Below are 16,654 nucleotides of genomic sequence, written 5' to 3' on the forward strand. Positions count from 1 at the left end.
AGTGAAAATATCAAAAAAGATCCAATAAGAGCTGAAAAACTCAATAACTGAAAGAAGAATACACTAGGGGGACTCAACAGGAGATTAGATGATATAGAATAGATCAGCAATCTGGAAGATCAGTTAGTGGAGATCAGCCAAGCTGAACAACAAAAAGAAACAAGTGTATGAAAAAATAGTAAGGATAGGTTAAAGGACCACTGAAACAATATCGAGTATACTAGCATTCACATAACAGGCTCCCAGAAGAAGAGAGAGAAAGAGGCAGAAAACTTATTTGAAAAAAATAACAAATGAAAATTTCCCTAATCTGAAGAATGAAACATACAACCAGGTCAAGGAAGCATGGACAGCCCCAAACAAGATGAACTCAAAGCGATCACTGCCAAGACACGTAATAATTATAATGTGAAAAAAATTAAAACAAAGAATCTTAAGAGCAGTAAGAGAAAAGCAACTAGTTATGGACAAAAGACTCCCTCCCTGCCAAAAAGCTATCTCCTGATTTTTCACAGAAACTTTGTAAGCTACAAAAGAGTGGCATGATATATTCAAAAGGCTGAGGGGTAAAAACATGCAATCAATAATCTACCTAGGAAGGTTATCATTCAGAAGCAAAGGAGAGATAGTCTTCCAAAGAAAAGTGAAAGGAGTTCATAATACTAATCCAGTCTTCTTAAAATAAATGTTAAAGGAACTTCTTTAAGCAGAAAAGAAAAATCACAACCAGAGGTACCTGAGTGGCTCAGTGGGCTAAGAATCCAATTCGTGATTTTGGCTCAGGTAGTGAGATTGAGCCCTGTGCTCAATCTGTGCTCAGCAAGGAGTCAGCTTGAGATTCTCTAACCCCCCTCCCCCTGCCCCACCCCTCCCTGCCCTCGAGCATGCACATGCCCCAGTGCACTCATGCACTCTCTCTCTAATATAAATAAATAAATCTTAAATAGAGAAAAAGTCACAACTAGAAGAAAATAATGAAATCATTTCAATGGTAAAGGATACATATACTAAATGGTGAAGGATACATATACTAAAGGTAATTGATCAATTATTTATAAAACTAGGATGAACAAAAAAAAAAAAACTAGGATGAACATAAAAAGATAACAGCAGTAATTTCAATTATGACTATATAGTTGCTTTACCTACAATTAGTTAAGAGATACACAAAATAAAAAGATGTAAATTATGACATATATATATATATATTTAGGGAGAAATAAAAATGTAGTACTTTTAGAATGTGTTCAAGCTGAGCATCTATGAACTTAAAATAGCTATGGACATATAAGGTGTTATATGTGAACATCATAGTAATCACAAATCAAAAATCTACAGCAGATACACACAAAAAAAAGAAGAAGAAAAAAGAAAAGAAAAAGGACTCCAAGCATAGCACTAAAGGAAGTCATCAAATGACAAAAGTAGAGTACAAGAAAAGAAAAAAGGAACAGTGAACTACAAAAAGAATCAGGAAGCAATTAACAAAATAGCAGAAAGTACATATCTATTAATAATTATTTAAAATGTAAATGGACTAAATGATTCAATAAAAAGATACACAGTGAAATAGATAAAAAAAAAAAAAAACAAGACTCATCTATATGCTCCTATAAGAGACTCACTTCAGACCTAAACACCCATAAAGACTGAAAGCAAAGAAAGGAAACAATATTCTATGCAAATGGCAAAAAAAAAAAAAAGAAACCTGAGGTTACAATAACATACATAGACAAAATCAACTTTAAAACAAACACTGTAATAAGGGACAAAGAAGGGAATTACACAATGATAAAGGGATTAACCCAATAAGAGGATATAACAATCATAAATATCTATGCTCCCAACAGAAGAGCACCTAAATACATAATGTACATATTAATAGATATAAAGGGAGAAACTGACAATACAACAGTACTAGGAAACTTAAACCCATAACATCAATGGAAAGCTCATCCAGACAGAAAATAAAAAGGAAACAGTGGCTTTGAATATCACAGTAGACGAGATGAACTTAACAGATTTATACAGAACATCCTCTCCAAAACAGCAGAATAAACATTCTTTTCAAGTGAGAATGTAACATTCTCCAGGACAGATCACATGTCAGGCAATAAAACAATTCAACAATTCTCAATAAATTTACAAAGATGGAATCATATGAAGCATCTTTTCTGACCACAATGGTATGAAAGTAGAAATCAGTTACCAGAAGAAAACAAAACAAAACAAAAAGAGCCAGAAACACATAGAAACTAAAAAATATGCTACTAAACAGACAATGAGACAACGTCAACAAAGAAATCAAAGAGGAAATCAACGTTTAACTGGAGAAAAATGAAAATGGAAACAAAATTTTCTGGAACTACTGGGATGTAGCAAAAGCAGTTCTCAGAGGGAAGTTTATAGTGATGCAGGCCTATAATGCTGCAGCTCAAGAAATAACTAAAACCTCAAATAAACAATCTAATTTACACCTACAGGAAGTAAAAAAAAAATTCAAAGTCCAAAGTTATTAGAAGGAAAGAAATCCATCAAGATCAGAGTGAAAATAAATGAAATAGAGACCAAAAAAAAAAAAAAAAAAAAAAGAATACAAGAATTGGTTCTTTGAAAAGATTAAATTGATAAACTTTTAGTCAGATTAGTCTGGCTAAAAAAAAGAAAAAGAAACAGAGTTAGAGAAAAGAAGGACTGAAAACAAAAATTATAAGATTTCTACAAAAAAATTATATGGACAAGCTAAAAGAAATGCATAAATTCCTAGAAACATACAACTTCCAAAACCAAATCAGGAAGAATCAGAAAATCTGAACAGACCAATTACTAGTAATGAAATTATATTAATTATCAAAAAATTCCCAAGAAGCAAAAGTCCAGGATCAGATAGATGGCTTCCAGGACCAGGTGGAATTCTACCAAATATTTACAAAAGAGTTAGTACCTATGTCTGTCAAACTACTCCAAAAAAACAGAAAAGGAAAAAAAACTCTTCCAAATTCATTCTACAAGGCCAGCATTGCTGTGTTGCGAAAACCAGAAAACAAATTACCAAAAAAAAAGGAAGAAAGAAAGAAAAGAAATTTATAAGACAATATCCCTAATGATCATTGTCCACAATGATCATTCCACAACAAAATATTATTAAACTGAATTCAATAATACATTAAAGGAATATGCATCACAATCAAGTGGGATATATTCAGAGGTGCAGAACAGTTCAATACCCATAAATCAACCAACAAGATAAACCATATTAATAAAATGAAGCTGAAAATCATATAATCATCTCATGCAGATGGAGAAAAAGCATTTAACAAAATTCAACACTGAGTCATGGTAGAAACTCAAAAAAATGGGTATAGAGGAACATACTACAACATAAAGGCCATATATGACAGGCCCACAGCAAACATACTCTGGTGAAAAGCTGAAAGCTTTTTTTCTAAGATTAGGAAGGAAACAAAAATGCCCACTCTTGACACTTTCATTCAATATATAAATGAATGAATGAATGAATGAATGAATGAATAAATAAGTAAGTAAGTCAGTAAGTCAGTAAGTAAGTAAAAAGCTTTTCCTCTAAGATTAAGAATACAAGATGTTGATTCTCACCACTTTTAAGCAACAGAGTACTAGAAGTCCTAGACAAAGAAATCACAGAAGAAAAGGAAATAAAAGACATCCAAACTGATAAAAAAAAAAAAAAGTAAAATTGTCATTCTTTGCAGGTGACAGGATACCACATATAAGAAACCCTAAATATCCACCAAAAATCTATAAAATTGATAAATAAATTCAGTAAAGTTCCAGGATACAAAATTAATATATAGAAATATGTTGCATTTCTGTATACTGATAAAAAACTAGCAGAAAGAAGTTAAAACAATCCAAATTACAATTGTACAAAAAAAAAAAAAACACCTAAAAATGAATTTAACCATGAAGGTGAAAGACTTATATTCTGAATATTGTACAACACTGATAAAAGAAATTGAAGGTAATATATAAATGAAAATGGATACCATGCCTATGGATTAGAAGAATTAATATTGTTAAAATGTCCATACTACCCAAGCAATCTATAGATTTAATGCAATCTCTATCAAAATACCAACACCATTTTTCACAGAACTACAACAAATAATCCTAACATTTGTATGGACCCACAAAAGACCCCAAATGGCCAAAGCACTCTTGAGAAAGAACAAAGCTAGAGGTATCACAATTCCTGATTTCAAACCATACTACAAAGCTCTAATAATCAAAACAGTATGGTAGTGGCACAAAAACAGAAACATAGATCAATGCAACATACTAGAGAGTCCAGAAACAAACTCAAACTTATTTGGTCAATTAATGGACAACAGGAGAGTCAATATACAATGAGAGGAGTGGGCAGTGCCTAGGTGGTTTAGTTGGTTAAGCTTCTGACTCTTGATTTAGCTTGGGTCTTGATCTTAGGTTCATGAGACTGAGCCCCAGGTTGGCTCCATGATCAGTGGGAACCTGCTTCTCTCCCTCTGTCCCTCCCCTAGCTCACACACGTGTTCAATATCTCTCTCTAAAAAAACCAATTAATCTTTAAAAGAAACTATAGGTGGGAGTGCTTGGGTGGTTCAGTTGGTTAAGCGTCCGCCTTAGGCTCAGGTCATGGTCCCGGGGTCCTGGGATCAGCCCCACACTGGGCTCTCTGCTCAGCGAGGAGTCTGCTTCTCCTTCTCCCTCTGCAGTTCCTCCTGCTTGTGTTCTCGTGCATGCTCTCTCATCTACTCTCTCTCAAATAAATAAATAAAATCTTTTAAAAAAATGGGGACAAAGAAAGACTCATCAATAAATGATATTGGGAAAAGTGGAGAGCTGTACTTTAAAAAAAATTAAAATTGGGTCACTTCCTTAAAATAAACTAAAACTGGATTTAAAACCTAAATGTAAGACCTGAAACCATAAAACTCTCAAAAGAAAACATAGGCAGTAAAATCTTAGACAGGAGTTTTAGCAGTATTTTTTTGGATCTGCATCCTCAGGTAAGGGCAAAAAAAGGCAAAAATGAACAAGTGGGACTACTTAAAACTAAAACTTCTGCACAACAAAGGAAATCATCAACAAAATGAAAACCTACAGAATGGGAGAAAATGTTTGCAAATCATATGATACAAAGTTTCATGAAAATTTTCCTTATTTATTTATTTAGAGAGAGCACAGAAGCAAGGGGAGGGGCAGAGGGAGAGAGAGATCTCAAGCAGACTCTGTGCTGAGCATGAAGCCAGGCATGGGGCTCAATACCACAACTCTGGGATTATGATCTAAGCAAAAACCAAGAGATAGATAGATACCAAACCAAATGAGCCACCCAGGCACCCCCAAAATATATTTTTAAAAGCCACATACAGGGGATCCCTGGGTGGCTCAGCAGTTTGGCGCCTGCCTTTGGCCCAGGGCGCAATCCTGGAGTCCCAGGATTGAGTCCTGCATCGGGCTCCGGCATGGAGCCTGCTTCTCCTTCTGCCTGTGTCTCTGCCTCTCTCTCTCTCTATGTCTATCATGAATAAATTTTTAAAAAATAGAAAATAAAAAAAATAAAATAAAAAGCCACATACAACTCTAACAACAAAAATAAAACAATCCAATTAAGAAGTGGGCATTTTTCCAAATGAACAGATATTTATCCAAAGAAGACCTACAGATGTCTAACAGACATAAAGATGCCTAGTATCACTCATCATCAGAGAAATAAAAATCAAAACTGCAACAAAATGTCAACTCACATCAGTTGGAATGGGTAGTATCAATAAGACAAGAAATAATAAACATTGGCAAAGATGTGGAGAAAAGGGAACCCTTGTGCACTGCTGGGGAGTATGTAAATTAGTTCAGCCACTAGGGAAAACTATATGGAGGTTAGTCAAAAAATTAAAAGTAAAAATACCATATGAATCAATAATTCCACTACGGGGTATTTACCTTAAAAAAAACCTCACTAATTTATAAACATACATGTACCCCTATATTTATGACAACATATGTACCACAGTCAAGATATGGAAGCAATTTAGGTATCCATCAATAGATGAATCTGTATAAAGAAGATGTGGTACAGTGGAATATTATTCAGCCATAAAAAAGAATGAGATTTTGCCATTCAAAACAAAATGGATATATCTAGAGAATATTATGCTAAATGAAATAACTCAACACATAAGGAATAAAAAGTACAACATAAGGAATATAGTCAATAACATTATAATAAGGTTTTGGAATGACAAATGATAGCCACACCTACCATGGTGAACATAGTGTATAGAACTGATGAATCACTACATTGTAAAACTAAAACTACTGTAACACTGTATGTCAATTATACTTCAAGGAAAAATTTAAAATAAGTAATAAATAAAGATATAAGTATCATTCTATGGTATAATCAGTAAAAAACAAAAAAAGAATAAAATCCTGCCACTTGCAATGGCATGGGTGAACCCAGAAGATACCATGCTAAGTGAAAGAAGTCAAACAGAAGAATACAAATACCATATAATGTGGAATTTTTAAAAAAGTTTATTTACTTATGAGAGACAGAGAGACACAGAGAGAGAAAGGCAGAAACATAGGCAGAGGGAGAAGTAGGCTCCATTCAGGGAGCCTGATGTGGGACTCAATCTAAGCACTCTGGGATCACAGCTGGAGCCAAAGGCAGATGCTCAACTGCTGAGCCACCCAGGCATCCCTATGTGGAATATTTTTTTTAAAAAATGAAACGAAGAAAAAAAATAAAGAAAACAGAAACCAGAATCATAAAGGGAACAAACTGGAGGTTCCCAAAGGGGTGCAGTTGGGAGAATGTGCAAATTAAGTAAAGGAGATTAAGAGGTACAAACTTGCAGTTATACAAAAAATAAATCATGGAGGTGTAAAGGATAGCATAGGAAATATAGTCAATAATATTGTAATCATTTTGTATGTTGACAGACGGTAATTACATTTAGCATAATAAGTATTTTGTAATGTATATAAACATAGCTTAGTCGGCCTTTGGCTCAGGCCATGATGGAGACCTGGGTTAGCAGGAGCCTGCTTCTCCCTCTCCCTCTGCCCCCTTCCTGCTCATGCTCTCTCTTTCTCAAAGAAATAAATAAAATTTTTTTTAAAAAGCGGGGGATAGGGGGTGGTGGAGGCTGGGTGGCTCAGTTGGTTAAGTTTTCTGCCTTTGGCTCAAGTCATGATCCTAGAGCCCAGAGATAGAGCCCTACATTGGGTTCCATGCTCAGTGGGGAACCTGCTTTTCCCTCTCTCTTTGACCCTCCTCCAGCCTGTGCTCTCTCTCTCTCACTGGTTCATTCTGTCTCTCAAATAAATAAATAAAATCTTAAAAAAATATATGTAATTACTATATTGTATGCCTGAAACTAATATTGCATGACAACTATACTTCAATTAAAAATAATTTTTAATAAAAAGTTTAAAAAATTAAAATAAAATTTCAAGTCACAATAAGCAATCAAGATAAAACCTAAACCTATAAACTACAGTAGAAGGAGATTATATAAGAAAAATTTTCTGAAACTCTTAAGATAGCATGGGTCTAAAGTTTGGCAAAGTCTGTAGTTTTAAGAGGTAATGGTACCTGACAAACAGGACTAACAACATTTATGAATTCCAAGTATTTTCATAGGTGGTAAAATTGGGCAGAGATACAATTTAAACTTTAAATCAACTATTCCTCCATCCCTTCTCCTCTTCCAGGCTTCAGTTAACACAAAGAGGAACATCTGAAAAGTAGCAAAGTCTTACCTGAAATGTTTTAACTAAGAGCTGCTAGGAGCAAATGAAGAAGTTGGGAATGGGGAATTGAAGGGCTATGCCATCAATAAGAGGCCAAGCTCCTGTCCCAGAGGCTAGCAAGAATGTTCTGTGCCATTGTCTCAACGGACGAAGGAAAATGTTCTCTGACCCCAAATAGTCATAGTTATTTGGCATTAGGAGTCTGTGTCTCCGGAAAATTAAGGCCAAGCTACATTGAAATGCTTATTTCTCTCCTCTCCAAAGAATAAATATTGGGTAAAACATCAGACTTTGCATATTCTGCAGCTGGAGAGAGCTTATCAAGTGCCAGGTTTAGTGGTCTAACCTGTGTACCATGAGCTGGGACATTAGTGGGTCTAGGTAAACTGAGGGAAATAATAGGGTACTCCATGTGGATAAGGAGGAATGAAAACTCTGAGGTAGAAGACCTTGACATAAATCAGAGTTTTATGAACAGTTGATCTGAGCTGTAAGGCAAACTGTCTCCCTTTAAATATTCACTTAGCCCTATCTTCTGAGATGTGCCCTGGCACCATTTTTGATAATGCTTTACTATCACCAATACTATTTTAACATTTTATATCAAGTGTACTTCAGAGACCAAACTATGTATTTGTTCAAAAGGTAAAATATGAATTAGTTCAAGCCTCACTACCCATAAAGAAGCTGAACAATAGACATGTATGCTGCATATGCATTCTTAAAACCACAGACAGGTCTAGCACCACCTGCCTGACTCAGTGGAGCATGCAACTCTTGATCCTGGGGTGTGAGTTTGAGTGCCACATTCAGTTTAGGAGATTACTTAAAAAAAAAAAAAATCTTAAAAGAAAAGCCACACACAAGTCTTTTGTGAAAGAAAAGCTAATTTCATGCTTATTTTCTTAATCATTTAATATTTCATTGCAATTTCCTTGGCAATAGCTCCTAAACTTAAATTTTATGAAAATCTACTGAGAGAAAAGCTATACAGAAGAATGTTCACAGCAGTACTCTTCATATAAACTAAAACGGAAACATAAATGTCTACCAGTAGTACAATGGATAAATAAATTGTGGCATGTCCTTAAAACAGAATTCTATAAGGCAAGGAACAATTATCCAATACAACAAAATGCATTTCATAAACATACTGTTCAATGAAGGTAGACAAAGACAAATGAGTATATAATACACTATTTCATTTACATAATGTTCAGAAACAAAAATCATTTTGAGGCATCTGGATGGCTCAGTCCATTAAAAAAAAAAACATGGAATTACAAGGAATTACTGTGCCTTGGGCTCAGGTCATGACCCCAGGGTTCTGGGATTGAGCCCCAAATTCAGCTCCCTGCTCAGAGGGGAGTCTGCTCCTCCCTCTCCCCTTGCCCCTCCCCCACTTGTGCTCTCTCTCTCTCAAATAAAATCTTTTTTAAAAAAATCAATTCAAAACTTCCTAAAAACTATTTTATTTATTTTTTATTTTTTTTATTTTTTTATTTTTTATTTTTTCCTAAAAACTTTTTTAGAATAATTTTTAGGGCAGCCCCGGTGGCGCAGCAGTTTAGCGCCGCCTGCAGCCCAGGGAGTGATCCGGAAGACCCTGGATGGAATCCCACGTCAGGCTCTCTGTATGATGCCTGCTTCTCCCTCTGCCTGTGTCTCTGCCTCTCTCTCTCTCTGTCTCTATGAATAAATAAATAAAAATCTTTTTTAAAAAAAAAGAATTATTTTTATTTTTATTTTTTAAGATTTTATTTACTTATTTGACAGAGAGAGAGAGAACAAGCAAGCAGAGGCAGAAACAGGTTCCCACCAAGCAGGGAGCCTGATGTGGGGCTTGATCCCAGGACTCTGGGATTATGCCCTGAGTTGAAGGCAGACGCTCAAACAAATGAGCCACCCAAGGATCCCCTAGAATTATTTTTAATTCAAAATTTAATACAAAATCTTAATTTATTGATTTTTATCTGAGTCATATAAAGAACATTGTATTATTGTAAAATATAAGGGAGGGATGCCTGGGTGGCTCAGCAGTTGAAAGTCTGTCTTCAGCTCAGGGTTCTGGGATCGGGCCCCCCCACATTGGGCTCCCTGCATGAAGCCTGCTTCTCCCTCTGCCTCTGCCTCTCTCTGTGTCTCTCGTGAATAAATAAATAAAATCTTTTTTAAAAATAAAATAAAATATGAGGGAAAAATACTTTTACAATCATTAATTTCTTAAATTAATGTAGCTCATGAATATAGTTTTTATTAAAAAAAAAACAAACACAGTACAAAGGAGCTTATACTGAAGAGCAACTGTTCCCACCTTTATCTGTCTTCATCCCAGTCCTAACTCCACTTGTGAAAGGCAACCTTTATAATTTTAACATGATTATTTTGCAGTTTCATTATTCATCAAATTCAGATATTATTTACTGACTTCTGTGAAACCAGAAAATTAAACTTGGAATCCTTAATAATTCTAGCCTGACTAGAAAAGTTAGAAGCACTAGGTTCCATTTGACAATTTCAATGAATAACTTTTAAAAACAGGAGACTGATTTTTTTGCAAACTCCTCAGGGGATTCCAGTGCATGGCCAAGGTTATGCAATGCTGAGGCAATTAGAGAGGAAAAAGTCTGGAATATATTTACATTCCTATTAGTATAAAATTTAAAACAAAACTAGAATTATTTTGTCCCCCACATTCAAAAAAGTTGAGTTCCTGTCTATGTTGTTTGCTAAGAAAGATAAATGACTTCAATAATCTAAAGAGTATTAACATGTAATCTTGTGTCTAAAATGTGTGTGAGAGGAAACTACATTTGTAAAAATGTCTTTTATACAAAATTATATCTATTCTCACTAAAAAATGTAAACTATGTTTGCCATAAGAAGTTGATTTTAACATCCAGATAATAATTTGTTCATAATAACCTCACTTATCCTAGCTCTAATTAACTCAATCTATATATATATATATATAAAAAACAGTACAGATTTTCATAAAATTAGGAACATGACTAAAGGGGCATTTCCTTTTTGAAAGTAAAATAAAATGCCTAATGTATAAACTTTGAAACAAAATGTAGAATCTTGACTGGTCACCATGTCCCACTATAAAAGAAGATGTGGCTTCCCGCTAAGGAAAATTTGGCTCACTTCTAACATCCTTCTACCTCAGCAACTTGTTTTTTTTATTGATGATAACAATTATTAAAATGATTCTACTATTATTCACCTTTGAAACTTTCAAACATATCATTCAGATTATTGTTCTAGTTCATGAATTTAGACCACTGGTTCCCAAATTTGACTATACAGTGGAATCAACTGGAAAAATGTAAAACAAAAAACAAGTAAACTGACACCCAGATTCTACCCTCAAAGATTTTAATTGTTAAGATGCAGTTTGATGTAGTTAGGGCATCAAGATTTTGAAAGCTCCGAGGAGATTTTAAAATTCAGCAAAGTTTGAGAAGTGCCATACAGAATAAACATTTTAGTAGTAGCAATCATGCCTGTCATTCCCAACTTCTGTCACATCTATGTAAAAAAAAAAAAAAAAAAAAAAAAGATATATTTATTTATTGGAGGGAGGGGGTAGGTAAGGGGCAGAGGGAGAGAATCTCAAGCAGAGTCCCTGCTGAGAGTGAAGCCTGACCCGGGCCTTGATTCCGTGACCCATGAGATCATGACCTGAAGTGAAACCAACAGTCAGATACTTAAACCAACTGAGCCATCCAGGCACCATCCAGGCACCCCTGTCACATCTACTTTTAAAAAATACTTTTTAGACTGATAAAATTTAGGTTATTTTCTATAACCATAACTGAGGTTTATATATATTTTAGATATAAAACTAAATTTTTAAAAAAATATATAAATATATCAAACTAATAAATATATATATAGAAACTAATAAATATATAAACTAATAAATACATAAAATATAAAACTAATTTTTTAAAAAATTAAAATAAATACACATTATACACAACATCAGAGTTTATATGAGTATTATGCAGAACAGAACCAAGAAGTATACTCAGGCTACATTTCCTTCTCTACTATGCTACCTCAAGGTCAAGAGTCTTTTTTTTATACTCCCTTAATTCATCAAAGTCATATTTTGAATCATACTAGTCATTTTTGAGTCATACTTTGAATCGACCTAATATCTAGAAACTAATTTATTTACCTATTTTATAACTCCTAAACTTTGTTCTCTTTACTGATAAGAAAAATGTATATTTAATCACAGTCCCAATATTATCCTATTAATTCTAATTTATCAACTTTTATTCCAGTCTTCTTGTATACAACAATGGTATCATTGTTTCTACTGCCTGCTTCATCTGGAGTTTGTACACATTGGACTTTTGGATAAGTTTTGCTAGTTGTTGTATCCTCTTCTTGGTTTCTGTGCTTGTTTTAACAAACAAAATCCTCAACTATCTGATGGATAAATGTCGTTTATCTCTTCCTTTATCTTCATATTTTCATGTGTGAAAATGAACTTACTTTGACAGTTTACATAGGTATAGAATTCTAAATTAAAATTCATTTTCTCTCAAACCTTTGATGAAATTGTCCCACTGTCTTGTAGTATCCATCTTCTACTGCCTTATAGCATCCATCTTTCCTAATTTGTAGACTTGTTTCTTTTCTCCAGGAGCTATTTGGCACTTACTTTCTTTATAAACTTGGTATTTTGAAATTTCACAAGAATGTGTTTCTTTCATTTCACTTGGTACTTAGGGAGACTACTTAATCTGAAAATTGATGCTTTTTCTCATCTTTCACTATAAACATTTATTGCAAACATAAGTGCCAGTCACTGTTCTAGGTGTTAGGGTAGTAGTATATAACAAAAAGAACAAAAATTCTCTCTCATGGGGTTAAAATATTAGTGAAGGAAACAGACAAAGTTAAACAAATGTACATGAGAAGTTGGTAAATGCTATGCTTAAAAAAATAATGCAGGAAAATGGAATTGAAATATTTGGGAAGACACAGAAATTTGGATGTGATGGCCAAGGAATGTCTTACACCAAAAGTGAATTCTGGATAAAGATCTGAAGCAAGTAAGGAAGTCAAAGCATGAGGATAAATGTAGCTGGGGCCTTCCAGAGGCATTCCAGGCAAGGGGAATAAGTGAAAGGTTCTGAAACAGATACATGTCTAGAGTTCTAGAGGAGAAAAGGGAGCTGAGTGAGGAAAAGTAGGAAGTTATGAAGTAAGGAAAGTAATGGGGACAAGACTCTCTAGGATTTGGTGAGTCTTGTAAGGACTTTGACTTTTACTCAGCATGCAGTGAGAAACCATCCACTGGGAGAATCTGAGCACAGGAATAACAAGATCCCACCAATGGTAAACAAGATCATCCTGACCGCTTTACTGAGAACACACTGAAGGAGAAAAGTACAGTAAGAATAAAACAGTTGGAAGCCTACTAATCTCAGGTAGAGAAGACAGTGACTTAAAGGTGGTGGTAGTAGTAAGGATACTGAAAAGAGGACAGAATTACATGTGTACCTTGAAGGTGAAATTGACAGGATATTCTGATGTGATGGACTTATGGTTATGAAAAAAAAAGAGTCAAGAACCAATCAAAAGTTCTTGGGCTAAAAAAGTAGAAGAATGAAGACATCAATAACTGAGATGAAGTAGGCTGAGAAAGAATCCATTTTCTGACAGCACATACCAGGAGTTTGGTTTTAGCCTTATTAAATCTGATATCTATCAAACATGTAAGTAGAGTCAAATAAGCAGATGCAAAGATCTGGAGAGTAGAGTAGAAATCCAGTCTACATTTGCAAAACTGGGATGCATCAGCATACATATAATATTTTAAATGTTGAGACTTGATGAAATCTTCTTGGGAAGACATAAAAGTTAAAGAGACAAGCCAAGGACTATGCTCTAGGACCTTCTAGCATTTATAAGAAAGGAACCATGAATAAAACCTACAGAAAACACCAAGAACTGACATCCAGTAATAAATGGTAGGATGGAGAGCTCAGTGATTTCTCATCTTCCACTACAGAAAAAAATGAATTTTTAAACCATACAGAATTGTAAAAACAACCATTTTAGGGCATTTGAGGCAGAAGACAAACAGCATTTATTCTTAAAGTTATATTAAAGCTTCAGGTAAGAATGGGAGAAATTCGTGGACTTTTGCCAGTGGGCTGCTCTCATCTACACCACCTGCCACTCCTTCAGTTCACCTGACAAAAACCATAGTATGTTTTTAATTTTTTAATGTGGTAAAATATAGGTAACATAAAATTTATAACTGTAAATGTACCACTTTAAGTTTATAGCTCAGTAGGGTGGGTATTTTCTTACTGTAGTGCAACCAACCTCTAGAACTCTTCATCCTGCAAAACTGAAACTTTAGACCCATTAAACAATAATTCTCCATTACCCTTTCCTCTCATAGCCCCTGGCAACCATCATTTTGTTTTGTGTTGCTATGAATCTGACTACTCTAAGAATAGTAGTTTTACCATCATAGAGCAGGCCCTGAAAGCCAGCAGCATTGCAGCCACGGGACTAGACTCAATTAGATGTGGAAGACAAAAAATTAGGGCTTTCCCTTTAAAAGTAACAGTCTTATATAAATTTTAAAGTGTGAAGAGAATAGAGGGAAATATAACATACCAGGATAATAGTTTAAAAGTTATCATTGGGTAAGAAAAATACTGGAATTAACATTAGATGTCAACCTTGGTAATACTTATGTAAGAACATGTTGGTATTCTGCCTTAAAAGTGTATTAATCCAGCAATAAAAAATTTAAGTTAAAAAATGGTAGGCTTAGATAAAAATGAACAGAGAAAATATCTAGCCCTACTCATCCAAAATTGTGGTCCCAAGATGAAAAAAGCAGTGGAAAAATCAGAAATAATGCGGAATCCTAAAAACGAGACAGTCATTAAAGGGCTGAGATAAGTTCTCCAGATACTCTCTTCTGACTAGGAAACTAAAGACATGCACAGAAGAGACTTGAAAGAGCCCACTGAGAAGTGAAAACTAAGGAAATCTTGAGAAATTACAATAATTTTGAATGAGTACCTCAGCCTCAGGCCATGTACAAACAGGTAGAAGGTAAAAGCCTTAAGGGATCAAGGTGTTTAAGCAAAATATCTACCCTAATCACAAGCTGACAATACTACACAGAGACAATACCTAGTAAGCGAGACAAAAAAAAAAAAGAATAAAAAAACAAGCAGAGACATTAACAGCAGCTCACTATGGGAAGCAAAGAATATAAAACAAAATCCAGATCTGTTATAATATATTGCCTAAAATGCACAGTTTTCAACCAGAAATTACTAGACATACAAATAAATAGGAAGAAGAAAAAAAAACAGTTCATAAAATATGAGTGAGCCTGGATGCCAAATCTGGCAGACTAAGAAGCTGATGTAGCTGGAATAAATATGTTCAAAGAACTGGAGGAAAATATGAGTATTATTCAATCAGGAAATATTCATAAAAATATAGAAATGTACACAATAGCGAAATTAAAGTTCTAGAGCTGAAAAGTACCATAACTAAAGTAAAAAAAAAAAAATCCTTGAGGAGGTTGTGGTAGGCATAATTCTAAGATGGTCCCACAAGAATTACTCCCTCTCATGTATACACCCTACACAAACACAGAGGAGTAACAAGGGGTTCATAAATAATAGTAGTAGAAAGGAATTAATGGCAATAATCACAAAGATGGAGCTTGCACTTCAAAAAAGGACTAATGATTTATAGATATCAACTGAAAACTAGAATGCTAACCTGCTGGCCACAAGTACTGTATATAGGGACAAAAAAGCTCCGGTTGGAGAAGATGGTGGCAGAATAGGAGGACCCTAGGCTCACCTAGTCCCACAAATACAAATAGATAACTATCAGATCATCCTTAATACCACAGAAATCAACCTGAACATTTGAGGAACAAACTCTACAACTAAAGGTAGAGAAGAGGTCACACTGAAAAAGGTACAAAGTGTGGAGATGTAGTTTGAGAGAGAAACAAATCATGATTACTAAGATAGTGAGAGGCTCATGGTCACAGAGAGGGGTGAAAGACATACTAGCATACAAGGAAGCACAGAGGGAATATGAATCCCCATAGCAATTCATTTGGAAAGCAAGAAAGGCAACCAGTGCTTAATGCATGGAGTTTTAAAAGTCAGTGAGCTTGGCTCAGATAAAGCCTGAAAAGGCAACAAGACAACTCTTGAAGAGAAGGCATGGCAAACAGCCTGTAGACATACAATGTAGAAACAGCAATCTGAAGACCACCTGGGGCACACAGTAGGGAGTTTATTTCCTCATCTCAGAGTGTGCCCCAGAGAAGCAGCATTCACAAAGAGACCCCTCTAGCAATAAAGGTCCTGACAGGTACCATCTCCCTCCCCCAACCCTCAATATAAGCACAATCTTCCACCTGCAGGAGCCAGTGAAATGCCTACATTCACTACCTAATATGCTTATGCTAAGCCTACCATCCCCCCAAGGCAGTGGAAATGCCCTTACCAGTCATGCTTGCTTCAGTCACAGAGTGGCAAACTCTCCCACAGACCAGCCCAAAGCCCTGCCAACACTGCATCTTACTTCCCAGAAGTTTTGCAGGGCCTCAGTTCTTGTGGCAGTGGTGACAGGTCTCATTTCACAAGCAGACCAGAGCACATCTAGTTAAAACTCAGAATATTCAGGCTAGGGACCAAACACTGCTGACAACAGGCAAAGAGAACATCTGTAGATGACTGGCCTGAGGGATAAAGCAGCCAGGACACAACAGCAGAGTGTAAGGAGCACACATTGGAGACAGTCCCAGAAGCATCAGGCCTTGCAGATCCAGAAATGCTATACTGCA

The 16,654-nt window shown here is 35.1% G+C and overlaps 1 protein-coding gene across 3 annotated transcripts in view; it reads right to left on the bottom strand.

Annotated features, from left to right (window-relative positions):
• The window catches only part of ZRANB3 (zinc finger RANBP2-type containing 3), a 306,312-nt gene that overhangs the window by 211,527 nt on the left and 78,131 nt on the right, over window positions 1-16,654 (bottom strand). The gene's annotated exons all lie outside the window — the stretch shown is intronic.

The sequence above is a fragment of the Vulpes vulpes genome, chromosome 5 (genome assembly GCF_048418805.1).
Source record: "Vulpes vulpes isolate BD-2025 chromosome 5, VulVul3, whole genome shotgun sequence".
Classification (NCBI taxonomy): domain Eukaryota; kingdom Metazoa; phylum Chordata; class Mammalia; order Carnivora; family Canidae; genus Vulpes; species Vulpes vulpes.